This window comes from Lolium rigidum, chromosome 7, assembly GCF_022539505.1.
Source record: "Lolium rigidum isolate FL_2022 chromosome 7, APGP_CSIRO_Lrig_0.1, whole genome shotgun sequence".
NCBI lineage: Eukaryota > Viridiplantae > Streptophyta > Magnoliopsida > Poales > Poaceae > Lolium > Lolium rigidum.
The window spans coordinates 115,741,968-115,757,072 of NC_061514.1; the positions used below are offsets into that span (position 1 = coordinate 115,741,968).

The following is a 15,105-nucleotide window of genomic DNA, read 5'->3' on the forward strand; positions in this document are numbered from 1 at the left end:
CTCGCCTATTGCTATGAAGCGGTCATCGATTGAAAGCTTGTTCCGCTTTCTTGACAACTATAAAAGAATAAGATACAAATGAATACATGAGCTATGTGTGTGTGTGTATATATATATTCAAACCACAATGAAACAACTATTATTGAAACTCAGCACAACTTATGATAAGAAAACAAATTTGTGAATATTGTTTTCGTACCTCTTTATTTCTTTCATTATTCATTCTCTCGCTGACAATTCTTGGATGTACTCGCAAACGTAGAATCCACAGAGATCAGTCCCTTGTGGTTGTTGCGGGCATTTCTTTACAAGAATATAATTCAATCAAACAATAGTCAAGTATGATAATTAAAGGTGTGTGGACCTAGGTAGTACTACTTACTTTCGCCTTCCATCGCAGCTTCGGTGGCCATTCATGGGACTTATCTTCCTTGATGAAAGTTTCCCACACGCTGCCCGACAAAAGAAAATGCATAAAAGAGTTATCAATTAGTTCATAGCAGGAAATTAACGAAACAAACCGATAAGAATTAAAATTACCTTTTGAGCATTAAATAACAAGACAAGTATAGTTCCGATTTTTGCTTAGTGAGTCAAAGACTTCAACTTCTCCAATTTGCATATTGATGACGAGAAGAATAAAGTGAAACCTACGCACGTTTAAATATGTAGTGTCATATATATAAGTCATTAGTTAAAATTTTGACATACGGTGAGCAAAATATAATGTGTTATAAGACAGTAAGACTCACTCGAAGTTGTAAGGCCAAATTATTAGCCTTTTGTCATGTTGTCACTTCAAAAACCTTAGCAAAATCTCCGGTGTATCCTTGTTATAGACGGGATCTTCTATGGTTTTAACATGCATTGTGTGTGCGGGTCAATGAACCCAATGTCCGTGATTTCGTCCCTTTTGCATTCGAGCATCTTCGATCTGCATAATATAGCGCACAAAGGATTATAATCTGCAGACAATGAACGAGCTGAGCTAAAGACTTCTCAAATTAAATAAATCAATTACAGACAATAGGAACTGATGATAGATTTGTCGAGAGCCCGGAGATTGTATAACTGGAAAAGCTCGTTGAAGTCAACGTTCACACAGTATTCCTGGAAGTAGTGCTCTTCCCTAACTCGCACCATGATAGTCTCGATCCCTTCCTTTGAGGCATTAAGGTACCACGAATGCAAGTTACGCATACATGTTGGTAGCTTCCCGAGATTCTGGACCAAATCTTTCCCTTGAACAAATTGATATGCTCGTTCAGCGAAGGCGTAATCGGTTGTGTCTTGTCGAGAACTTTCAACGGGCTTCCCGTCAAACACCTTGAGAGGGGCGACCGATTGAACGGGTTGTTGTCCGAGCTGGTAGACTTGGTGTATCCCTTTTATCTCCCTGATACCCGATTGAACGGGTTTTGTTGCCTCGATCATCTTGTCATACGACCTTTCACTAGAACGCCTATAGTCAGATGGCGGCGATGGTACACGGTCATATAGATTCTCAACGGTACGCACAACTTTCACCGGATCTAGTGTCTTCTCGAAAGGTATCTCTGGCACTTTCGGTGCAAATTTTTTTTTCACCTCGGCCTGAACGGCTTCCTGGTTTTCCTCGGGAGTTTTTTCCCAAGGTAACTTCTCAATGGGCGGCAGTGCTTTCTCCTTTCTAGCTTTCTTCCTAGGCAGCGTACCATTCCGCTTAACGGACGCGGTCTTACGCGGAGGATCTCGAGGTGGTGGACTCACACTGGGGTCCCTCTCAGGTAGGTGTGGACTTTGCTGCTCACGAGGATCGCCACCAGGACTGCCACCGGGAGGAGTCGATGGCATTTGCTGCTCATGTGTAGGAGTCGGTGGCCTTTGCAAAAGGACGACGTACTTCTTTGGCCATAGGGCGAAACCGTGCTTGACATCGGCCAGTGTCCTCTCATCTTCACCTCTAGGAATATCAAGCTCCACTGTTTCAAAACCCGGAACAACTTCATCCACCCCGACACGAACACAGCCAGGTGGAATGGGCATATGATGGTGCATTGCTCCATCTTCACTTGGGTACACATAGCCGACCGCCACCTTAACGGACGCGGTCCTAAATAACATATGTAGCGCGCAATCTGTCTTCTCCGTGACATAATCCACGGGGTAGCTTCCTCCACATCCGTCAAGATGCGAGGAATCGACACTGCTTCTTCGCTGAGATGGGGCAGCATCGCCATGTGGATCCTGTAGAAACAGCGGCTGATCGGGTGCCCTCCGATTTCTCTCAAGAGCCTCCACCCTAGTTAACAATTCCGTTACAATGTCCGCCTCCTTCTTCTTCTTTCGCGAACGGCTTCTATAAGTGTCAGCGCTGTCCGGCCACGCTTCCTTCATGGTGAGACCTGGGCGAGCTCGTACCCGTCCAACGTGTTCAGGGTTCCCCAGAGCGAGTGTCAGCTCGTCATTCTCTCGATCGGGAATGTACTCTTCCTTTCTGACCTTTTCAATTGCATCTACAAGCTTCGGTACAATTGTCTCAATTTTTTCCTTCCATTTTCCCTTCGCAACGATCAGCCCTGTCTTTGGGTCCAACCCTGCCCCATGAGCGAACAACCAGAACTTGGACCGTTCGGGCCAGTCCCATGTCTGTGGAGTGATTCCATCATTCATCAGTTTATTCTCAAACGTTGTCCACTTCGGAATGGCACCCTTGTAGCCACCTGACCCCAAATGATGATTTTCGGTATTTTTCTTCGATCGGGACACAAAAGTAGACGATTGCTTATACTCCTTAAATGCGGGCCAGTGATCTTTTATCTTCACTAGATTATCATCGAATACTGGATCTTCATTCTTATATTTGTCCCATAAATTTTTCTTCCAGGTCTGGAATTGTATGGCCATCTTCTTCAATGTCCATTCCTTGACTTTATTCTTCTGGCCTTCCGTCATGTCTTCCGGTAGGCTGAACTTTGTCAGTAGCGTGTCCCAAAGAAATTTTTTCATCGTGTCGTTGACATAACTAGCACCACTCTCCGCGTTCTTCGGCTTATGCCACTCCCATGAATCTCTCAAAGGGGAACATGTTGTGTAGAAATACAGGACCGAGAACGCCAATTTCTTCGACCAGGTGAACTAGGAGATGTGTCATAATATTGAAGAAGGATGGTGGGAACACCAACTCGAATCTGACTAGACATTGGACCACATCCTTCTGTAAATTTTGTAGTGTAAGTGGATTGATCACTGAGAAATTGCATTGGGGAACGCACATAGCTTCACAATGGGTACTCGAACATTTTCCTGCAGCAGCCCCCTCAATGCAACCGGAAGTAATTGTGTCATAATCACGTGGCAGTCATGAGACTTTAGGTTTTGAAACTTTTTCTCCGACATGTTTATTATTCCCTTTATATTCGACGAGAAGCCAGACGGGACCTTGATGCTACTCGGGACTTCAAAAAAGATCTCCTTCTCCTCTTTGGTAAGAGCGTAACCGGCAGGACCTTGATACTTCTCTCGGATTCAGGTTGTTTCCTTCGTGGATACTTTGCTGGTCCTGCCGTGCATCCGGTGTATCTTTTGTCTTCCCATACACGCCCAAGAAGTTTAGCAGGTTCACGCAAAGATTTTTCGTCACATGCATCACGTCGATTGCGGAGTGAACCTCTAAGAATTTCCGAGGTAGCTCCCAAAATATCGACTTCTTCTTCCACATGGGTACGTGTCCGTCAACATCATGCGGAACAGATTGTCCGCCGGGACCCTTTCCAAAGATCACTTTTAAATCCTTGACCATATCATATATAACTTCCCCAGTAGGGCGGGTGGGCTTCGTTCGGTTATCTGCCTCACCTCCGAAATGCTTTCCTCTCTTTCTTACGTGATGTTGTTTTGGAATAAATCGACGATGCCCCAGGTACACATTCTTGTTTCCCAAATAATTACTGTCAGTCTCACCTAAACAGTGTGTGCATGCATTGTATCTCTTGTTTGACTGCCCTGAAATGTTACCAAGAGCGAGGCCAATCATTGATGGTTACAAATAACAACGCTCGTAGGTTAAATTCCTTTTGTTCGTGCTCATCCCACATAGGTACACCTTCGTCACGCCACAACTCTAAAAGTTCTTCAACCAATGGCCTCAGGTACACATCAATGTCGTTGCCGGGTTGCTTCGGGCCCCGGATGAGCACGGGCATCATAATGAACTTCCGCTTCATGCACAACCAAGGAGGAAGGTTATAGATACATAGAGTCACTGGCCAGGTGCTATGACTGGAGCTCTGCTCCCCGAAAGGATTAAAGCCATCTGTACTTAGACCAAATCTTAAGTTCCTTGCGTCATCTGAAAATGACTTGAACTCTCTGTCGACTTTTCTCCACTGCGACCCGTCAGCGGGGTGTCTCAGCATCACATCTTTCTTACGGTCCTCTTTGTGCCATCGCAACAATTTGGCATGCTCTTTGTTCTGGAACAAACGTTTCAACCGTGGTATTATAGGAGCATACCACATCACCTTCGCAGGAACCCTCTTCCTAGGGGTGGACTCGCCCTCAACATCTCCAGGGTCATCTCGCCTGATCTTATACCTCAATGCACTACATACCGGGCATGCATTCAAATTCTCGTACTCCCCGCGGTAGAGGATGCAGTCATTGATGCATGCATGTATCTTCTCGCACCTCTAATCCTAGAGGGCAGACAACCTTCTTTGCTTCGTACGTGCTAGAGGGCAACACGTTCTCCCCTGGAAGCATCTTCTTTATTATTTTCAGCAACTTTTCAAATCCCTTGTCGAAGTACCATTCTCTCGCCTTCCATTGCAGCAATTCCACCGTGGTACCCAGCTTTTTCTGACCATTTTCGCAATTTGGGTACAACAGTTTGTTGTGATCCTCTAACATTTTCTCCAACTTCAACCTCTCCTTTTCATTTCCGCAGTTCATCTTCGCATCAAGAATGACCCGACCCAAATCGTCATCCGGGTCATCAAAAATCGGCTCATCGAAAATGGGCTCTTCTTCAGCTTCGTCTTCCCCCATTCTACTATCACCGTCCTCTTCTTCTTCGTTGTCTTCCAATATAACCCCTCTTTCTCCGTGCTTGGTCCAACAATTATAGCTGGGCATGAAAGCGTTCTCCAGCAGGTGGACGTGAAGGGTCTTTGAGGTAGAGTAATCCTTCATATTCTTACAGGAACTACATGGACAATACATGAAACCATTCGACCGCTCGTTTGCCTCAGCCACTTTGAGAAAATAATGCATGCCATTAATGAACTCGGGATGGCACCGGTCACCGTACATCCATTGTCGACTCATCTGCATTTTATATGTATATGAAAAATCATTAAGTACACAACATCGTGGATATATGAGTGACCAACTTAATTAATTAATATTCAAGTTCATCACATAAAACTAATTGTTTTTATAAAAAAGAAGAGGGGCTCACCGAGGTGGTACCGTGCCGGCTAGGGGACGACGCTGGCGATCGACAGCGGTAAGGACGGGGATGATACTAATTAAAACCTACAAAACATATCATAATTTCAGCTCAAATTGCATATAAAATAAAATAAAATCACTAACTTAGGCATTTCATCGAACACCTTGCTTGCACTACAAAATAGTACGAGTTAAAACTACCAAATAAATGAGCTAAATTAGAAACGCCGGAAGGAAGGATGATATTGCTAACCCTTGGATAGATGTATGCCGTTAATCTTGTTAAAATGGTGGAGAAAAATAAAGATTATTGGAGTGTGAGAGGTGCAAAATATTTGGAAATGTGAGGGAGGAGGAGAATTGGAGAATGAGATGCAGGGGGCTCGGGCGGGGTGGCGCGCGCTGATACAGGGGGGGACCCTTTAGTACCGGTTCCTTAGATGAACCGGTACTAAAGGTGTAGCCCTGGCCCCACCTCAGCCTGAAAACTGGGCAGAAACCCTTTCATACCGGTTCGTAACACGAACCGGTATTAAAGGGCCATAACGAACCGGTATAGATGTCCCACCCCTGGAACCGGTATTAATAACGCCTTTCGTACCGGTTCGTAAGGGAACCGGTACTAAAGGCTTAGATGGATGAGAGGTTTTCTACTAGTGTTTGTAGATTGGCGAGCCCACCCAGAGCGGAATGGAGATTTTTTAGACAAGGATCTCGCTGATCCCTTGACGAGTCAGGTAGAAACTATTGATATCAATATGACTGAAGCTGAGAAAAATGCAAAGAAGCGTCTAGCTGTGGAGAAGGAGACACCTAATGGAAATCTGGTCCTAGATATCACTAATCCCATGCACGTGGACGGTGATCCTGCTCATGAGGTAGAAGGAACTGAGAAGAGTGAAGAATCTGATAATAAACGGCGTAAGGGAACATACGGTACAAGTCTTTCTGGCACAACTACTGGATCGGCGGCATCCCTAGAGGATGACCGCCAGACACAATGAATTGTGTAGGATGGAACTGTCGTGGAACTGGGAACTCTGCGACAGTTCATGAGCTTGAGAAAGTGAGCAACTGCCTTTTTCTTTTTGCAACAAAACTGCAAGGCCGGGAAACATATGCAGTATGGCAATTACCTATGTTGAGCTTGTGGAATTTGGTTCCAGGGCATAAGTAACCTAGAGCGTCTACCTCACACATTGAATTTGGTTCCACGTGAATAAGCAAGAGACCATCGTCATAGCCAGTACGTCTGCAAAAGAGTGAAATAATAAAAAAAAAATAGAAAAGATGGAATATAAGAAAAATGATAGAATATATGTCATATTAGAAATTTAGGATCCACAATAATAATTAATTTCATTAGCCCACTTTACTGCATAAGAAATACAGATGGCCCTGGAGTGTCCAATTTACGACTACTCCTTTTCTTGAACACACATTCCAGTGAAAACTGAAGGGAAATAGGCAGAGAATCACAGTGCATCTATAGTATAGAAGTATGTCTCACATAAAATTTCCGCGCAAAAATGCCTTAGATCAAATTAATGGTCCACTGAAACACATCCAGTTCCTTTAGTACTACAGAATGAAAAAAAATAGGTAATAGACATGTACTAGTAACAGAGGCGATATTACAGGAGCGATGATGATCGGAGTCGCCACATCACACGTTCAGCTTCAGGTGGGCTTCAGGCTTCTTTCTTGGTGCTGGTATGTGGCATTGGATACGTGAGGACCTGGACTCAGGAGTAGTTGAGCGAGGAGCATGGCAACGGCAGGCAGGCCAGGCGTTGAACAAAATCATATGAAGAAATAAGATAGGAAATTTGATCAATGTGAGCAAGGTCGTGGTGGAGCTCGGAGTTTAAATAGGGGGAAATCTGAAGGAACTCCTCATATGCCTCTATACGTTTCTTGATCTTGGGGGAGAGAAAAGAGCGCACCATCTAGGGAATTAATGAGATTAGAAGAGCAAGCGGCAATAGTTGTTACTAGAAGGACCTGGCGCGCGCTGCTGCGCCCGATTGTTGTTATTGTCGCCAAGTATATGCACCTCATTCCTGCTGGTAAGTTAAGTTGGTGGGCAGGTATGCGCTTCACTTTTCTAATGGGACATAGACAAAAACAATTTCCTTCGGCTTGATGCGTGCCATATCGAAACGTGGAGTGCAGTGGCGCATACTCAGCCTAATTAAATGCATATTCTTATATGCATCAAGCAAAAGAGTAAAGTAATAAATCTAATTTATTACTATCTCCTATCTTAGGCTTGCAATTTTTCCTTTTAGCAAGTACGAAATGTCACATGGAATTATATAGAACAAACAAAATTACGTAGTCGGCTATAATGATACAAGCTCGACATGATATTTCACGAAATTTACGAAGAAACAGCAAGGAAATAGTCCAAAAGATGACTGCTTACACCAAGATTCCTTGTCAGCTCTTCTTTCAGACCTGCAGCCGGCCAAGCAGCCAGTTTGAATGTGTCATGACATGTTCATTTGGTAGGTACAAGTCACATCATTGCAGCTTCAGTCTGTAAGGCATCAAAAGCTAGTGTATACCTTGAAGCAGGATATAATGCATCCTCTCATATCTGATGGCTTTATCCCAGCCTTCCGATTTGCTAACTGGCCTCATGGGAACCATCAACGCAGGACTACATTCATCTCCTTAAATTTGCACTGATCTGGCCATCAGTCTTAAAAACATGCATAAGCAGACCGAAGAGAACTCACAAGTACAATGTTTTCTTGCCAGCACTTGCTCCTGGCCTTCACATTCTACGCTCTTCTGCTGCTGCCCGCCAAGTACCGACCAGCCATTTTCTAGATAATTCCTTACCGCTCTTGTCAGGTTAAGTACAAAGGGCCTAAAATAGGAGCAATGAGGTAAAATTAAACAAATTGAAAAGTGAATAAATTAGATATGACAGGTAAAAATCGCATGATACACATCAAACCAGTGGCAAGTTTACTTCATAAGATTTAAGCACACATATAAGCTTATATTATATCATAGGCAACTACTCACAATTATTTGGCACAAAAGGAAGCGTGAAGACGCCAATAATGCTACCAGAAAACCTACTCCATTAAGTAGATTAGAATAATTAAATACAAGAGATAAAAAATCATGCATCAGCTCATATGGTTATCCTAGCAGGGGACACTTAACTTTCCAAAAAAAAAAACAATGCAAAGATAATTTCATGATTTAATTCCAAATCTGGGACACAATAGATATAAGTTTAGATATGAAATCCAGTGAAGTAAAAGGTTTAATAAGAATGTAGTACTCCAGAACATCACAACTGTTATAGGGAATGAATTGGAAAAATATAAGCTATGGCTGCACGACACCAACCTTCACAAGCAAGGACTCATCTTGCTGAGTAGGAAGATTTGAAAAAAATTAACATCCTGATACACAAACTGAATATACAGCTACGTAATCCAATGATTCTAAAACATAACACCTAAGAACTCAAATCCATCTCCCAAATTATAAATAGAAGAATCAATTCAACTCAACACAATTTCTCATATCCCAGGAACCATAAAGTAGAAAACTCAAGAAAAAAGAAGAAAAAAAATGGTATCATCCTTGTAACGTATAGCTAGTGGGTAGGTATGCAAGATTTCTTGACAGTCGGTCATGTATTCACCTTATTAACCTTAGAATTGCAAAAAAGGTATTATTGTGACAAAATTCCTGGAATTGCAAGCCTGAAAGAAACTGTTAATACTTTGTCCTATGATGACAACACTCACAAGTCACAGAACTCCCCAGAACTTACATTATACGTGAGCATTTCTTACTGAACCATATGTGAATATTGCTTTTAATAGAAAAAATAGATGGACATGAATCATACAAACTATATACATCGAAGAAATCGAAACCTCATTAGGATAAAGTAAACCGACATTAGTATATTTTTCAACTCAGCTTTCAGAAGATGCCTTAAATATCATGCTCTTCCTAATATGTTTAATTTCTGTCTCCTGGCTCTCGTAAATACTGAGTTAATTCGTATAATAAAATATGTAATCCGAGAGTTACACATAAATATTTGAAAAGCAATTATTGTGTTAGGTTAATCCTAAAAATCTGTTTATCCAAGTTCCTTGCCATGGATTTTCTCTTCAAGCTTTCATAAGAAATGAGATAAGGCTCAGCTATGCATTTAGTATAATGAAAAATAAAAATGCACTACTAATTTACGCAATTTCTATGTGAGGTAAAGGATTTACGATGTGGTGAAGCACACATCATCCTCCATTTTCACTGGAAGTAACTGCCTGAAAGGTTTAGTAGTACTGCCTTCCGATCCATATTACTTGATGCTAAAATGGATGCATCTAGACATATTTTAGTTGTAGATACATCCATTTTAGAATCAAGTAATATCGATCAGAGGGAGTAGTATTATTCTCATTTTAACTGTTCAACAATACCAACAATTTCAGCCCGCAAACAACAGTCCCTGGAAAAAATTATATTTTTTCCTTTGTATATAAAAATTAATGAATCACAACACTGACTGAACTAAAGCATCAATTTTATGGTACAAATTACCAAATAACCCAAATTTCTTCACAATGCCAAGGACTCATCTTGTTGAATAGGCCAGACTTGGGATATATACACACTTGCAGAAATTTAACTTTCTAATACACAAACAAGAATACATCTAGCTAATCCAACGATTCATAGTTTGGGACCATATAACACCTAAGAACTCAAATCCATCTCCCAAATTTTAAATAGAACAAGCAATTCAACTCACCTCAGGGCGTGCTTCTGAATAAGAACAGCTGGATCTTGACAGGATTCACACAACGGAAGGAGCAAGCTTTACCTACTCTGGATAATAAGGCGGCACTTCTCTCGCCAGGGGACGGGAGACATCGAAGCTCAGGGGAGAGGTTTCCCATGACCTTGGCACCAGTAGACCAGAAATTTTAAGAGCACCTCAGCTCCGTGTCAACTGATGACACCAAATATCGCGTAGGTGGTGAACCTGTAGTCCAGAAAGGAAAAATAACCATAATATTTTACACAAAATGTAAAATGATTCTTTTATCTAATGTAATATCTGATGCACTTAAAATCATATTAGTATCTTTATATACAACATAAGGGAACAGTGTAATGATCAGGTAATACTATTGTAGCACAAAACAACTTTACTAATGACTAATCCAGTGATCCAAGACTGAAGCATGAGGTTCTGCATATAAACTGAGGCAATCCACCATATAGTGGAATTGTGTAAGCAATATAGCACAGTGAATCAAGGATTATTAGGATTCAATCACACAGGTGACAGACAAATTACTAATGTAGGAGCAGTATTTTGACTCAACTGCGTGAGTTAAAATGCTAATTAGATCATAGTAATGGTAGAGATATCGCCCATGTCTATGCACAAGGTGATTTAACCACAAAATCATTACCGCAGATGCAACATGACCCTTAATCATGGGGGTTAAACACAAGTTATACGGCTACAATATGTTCATACTTAAAACTTAGGAATAAGGGTGGAAGGCGAGGCTCACCTGCGGGGATGAGGAAGGCAACTTTGGCAGCGAACATGACGCCATTGTTGGCGGCATGGAAAGCAGGGCACATGGCCTTGGTGTCCGCCATCGCAGCAACGGCGCAACGCCGGGCACCATCGCGCATGTCCCATCTTAAAAAAAAAATCACATGTCTGTTCATCACTACAGGGGACTTTATGAAAACATTGCACTACCATTTAGTTTCCTTTAATGAAAGGACATAGTTTGCAATCAACCAAAACACAGAATGATGATGTAATACCAAGATTAAGACATCACATCGATCAAATCTTTGAAGCCACTGCTTCATATTACAGGGAATGTAAACATGTTTAACATATTAATTAGGTGAACTACTTCAACTTACAAATTGTGCACTAATAGCTTAATGACATTGAATGCAGCAAAGTTCAGAAAAATAGATTAACTTGTAATCTAGAAAAATAGATTAACTTGTAACTTGTAGCTATACAAAAAGTTCTAATCTGCTAGTATGCTACGGGTAATCTGCTAGAGCTAGACTGCTATGTTGATCAGTTGATGCGGCTGAAGCAAGAGCTGAACAGCTGAAGACTGAAGAAAGTGAAGAGTACCTTGCTGTTGCCTGCCCTGCCAGCAGGTCGCCGCTGGCCACTGCTCGCCTGGACGCATGTCCGCCGGTCTCTGCCGCAAGCGCGTGCTCCTCTAGCCGCTGCTCTTCTGCTCAGCTTGACTGCTTCCCGCCGGTGTCGCCGCAATCGCTAGGCCTGCCGCGCGTGTGTGCATCTAGGTCTGGTGAATAGATGCTGGAGGGCATACGGCTGTGGGCTGGGGTGTACAAGGTGAGATGGGGGTCGTTACCTTACCTCCACCGTTTCTGGTGTGGGAGATCGGACGGGGGCTGAGATGCCATGGTAGGAGGGTCGAAGGGGGGGTCGGGGATGAAGCCGGTCGCCGGACGTGAGGAATCGACGCAGGCAGGAGCATGGGAGCTGTGGTTGAGCGGACCGAAGTGAACCGCAGAAGAGGTTCCGTGAGCGATCTAGAATTAATGATCGAGAGGAAAACGAAGTTGTCCCCTTCCCGGTCTGTAGCTCAACCTGTAACAAATACACAAGCGTCCTGTCGCGGTGTCGCCCAACACCGCAACACGTAGCAAACACATGAACCGACTATCCTCGTGTCATCACTCAATTGGAGCTAGCACGGAGCAACCATAGGGCCTCAGAACCCTGGGAGCTTGGTGCTCTTTAATAGAAAAAATAGATGGACATGAATCATACAAACTATATACATCGAAGAAATCGAAACCTCATTAGGATAAAGTAAACCGACATTAGTATATTTTTCAACTCAGCTTTCAGAAGATGCCTTAAATATCATGCTCTTCCTAATATGTTTAATTTCTGTCTCCTGGCTCTCGTAAGTAATGAGTTAATTCGTATAATAAAATATGTAATCCGAGAGTTACACATAAATATTTGAAAAGCAATTATTGTGTTAGGTTAATCCTAAAAATCTGTTTATCCAAGTTCCTTGCCATGGATTTTCTCTTCAAGCTTTCATAAGAAATGAGATAAGGCTCAGCTATGCATTTAGTATAATGAAAAATAAAAATGCACTACTAATTTACGCAATTTCTATGTGAGGTAAAGGATTTACGATGTGGTGAAGCACACATCATCCTCCATTTTCACTGGAAGTAACTGCCTGAAAGGTTTAGTAGTACTGCCTTCTGATCCATATTACTTGATGCTAAAATGGATGCATCTAGACATATTTTAGTTGTAGATACATCCATTTTAGAATCAAGTAATATCGATCAGAGGGAGTAGTATTATTCTCATTTTAACTGTTCAACAATACCAACAATTTCAGCCCGCAAACAACAGTCCCTGGAAAAAATTATATGTTTTCCTTTGTATATAAAAATTAATGAATCACAACACTGACTGAACTAAAGCATCAATTTTATGGTACAAATTACCAAATAACCCAAATTTCTTCACAATGCCAAGGACTCATCTTGTTGAATAGGCCAGACTTGGGATATATACACACTTGCAGAAATTTAACTTTCTAATACACAAACAAGAATACATCTAGCTAATCCAACGATTCATAGTTTGGGACCATATAACACCTAAGAACTCAAATCCATCTCCCAAATTTTAAATAGAACAAGCAATTCAACTCACCTCAGGGCGTGCTTCTGAATAAGAACAGCTGGATCTTGACAGGATTCACACAACGGAAGGAGCAAGCTTTACCTACTGGACGGGAGACATCGAAGCTCAGGGGAGAGGTTTCCCATGACCTTGGCACCAGTAGACCAGAAATTTTAAGAGCACCTCAGCTCCGTGTCAACTGATGACACCAAATATCGCGTAGGTGGTGAACCTGTAGTCCAGAAAGGAAAAATAACCATAATATTTTACACAAAATGTAAAATGATTTTTTTATCTAATGTAATATCTGATGCACTTAAAATCATATTAGTATCTTTATATACAACATAAGGGAACAGAGTAATGATCAGGTAATACTATTGTAGCACAAAACAACTTTACTAATGACTAATCCAGTGATCCAAGACTGAAGCATGAGGTTCTGCATATAAACTGAGGCAATCCACCATATAGTGGAATTGTGTAAGCAATATAGCACAGTGAATCAAGGATTATTAGGATTCAATCACACAGGTGACAGGCAAATTACTAATGTAGGAGCAGTATTTTGACTCAACTGCGTGAGTTAAAATGCTAATTAGATCATAGTAATGGTAGAGATATCGCCCATGTCTATGCACAAGGTGATTTAACCACAAAATCATTACCGCAGATGCAACATGACCCTTAATCATGGGGGTTAAACACATGTTATACGGCTACAATATGTTCATACTTAAAACTTAGGAATAAGGGTGGAAGGCGAGGCTCACCTGCGGGGATGAGGAAGGCAACTTTGGCAGCGAACATGACGCCATTGTTGGCGGCATGGAAAGCAGGGCACATGGCCTTGGTGTCCGCCATCGCAGCAACGGCGCAACGCCGGGCACCATCGCGCCTGTCCCATCTTAAAAAAAAATCACATGTCTGTTCATCACTACAGGGGACTTTATGAAATCATTGCACTACCATTTAGTTTCCTTTAATGAAAGGACATAGTTTGCAATCAACCAAAACACAGAATGATGATGTAATACCAAGATTAAGACATCACATCGATCAAATCTTTGAAGCCACTGCTTCATATTACAGGGAATGTAAACATGTTTAACATATTAATTAGGTGAACTACTTCAACTTACAAATTGTGCACTAATAGCTTAATGACATTGAATGCAGCAAAGTTCAGAAAAATAGATTAACTTGTAATCTAGAAAAATAGATTAACTTGTAACTTGTAGCTATACAAAAAGTTCTAATCTGCTGGTATGCTACGGGTAATCTGCTAGAGCTAGACTGCTATGTTGATCAGTTGATGCGGCTGAAGCAAGAGCTGAACAGCTGAAGACTGAAGAAAGTGAAGAGTACCTTGCTGTTGCCTGCCCTGCCAGCAGGTCGCCGCTGGCCACTGCTCGCCTGGACGCATGTCCGCCGGTCGCTGCCGCAAGCGCGTGCTCCTCTAGCCGCTGCTCTTCTGCTCAGCTTGACTGCTTCCCGCCGGTGTCGCCGCAATCGCTAGGCCTGCCGCGCGTGTGTGCATCTAGGTCTGGTGAATAGATGCTGGAGGGCATACGGCTGTGGGCTGGGGTGTACAAGGTGAGATGGGGGTCGTTACCTTACCTCCACCGTTTCTGGTGTGGGAGATCGGACGGGGGCTGAGATGCCATGGTAGGAGGGTCGAAGGGGGGGTCGGGGATGAAGCCGGTCGCCGGACGTGAGGAATCGACGCAGGCAGGAGCGTGGGAGCTGTGGTTGAGCGGACCGAAGTGAACCGCAGAAGAGGTTCCGTGAGCGATCTAGAATTAAGGATCGAGAGGAAAACGAAGTTGTCCCCTTCCCGGTCTGTAGCTCAACCTGTAACAAATACACAAGCGTCCTGTCGCGGTGTCGCCCAACACCGCAACACGTAGCAAACACATGAACCGACTATCCTCGTGTCATCACTCAAT

The 15,105-nt window shown here is 42.6% G+C and overlaps 1 long non-coding RNA gene across 1 annotated transcript; it reads right to left on the bottom strand.

Moving 5' to 3' along the window:
- Positions 1-11,663: 11,663 nt before the first annotated feature.
- On the bottom strand, positions 11,664-14,406 carry LOC124676873. The gene is made up of 3 exons (XR_006993836.1): positions 13,930-14,406; positions 11,850-13,388; positions 11,664-11,755 (listed from the first exon to the last, which is right to left on the bottom strand). It is a non-coding gene; the product is annotated as an uncharacterized LOC124676873 (long non-coding RNA).
- Between the last annotated feature and the right edge of the window lie 699 nt (positions 14,407-15,105).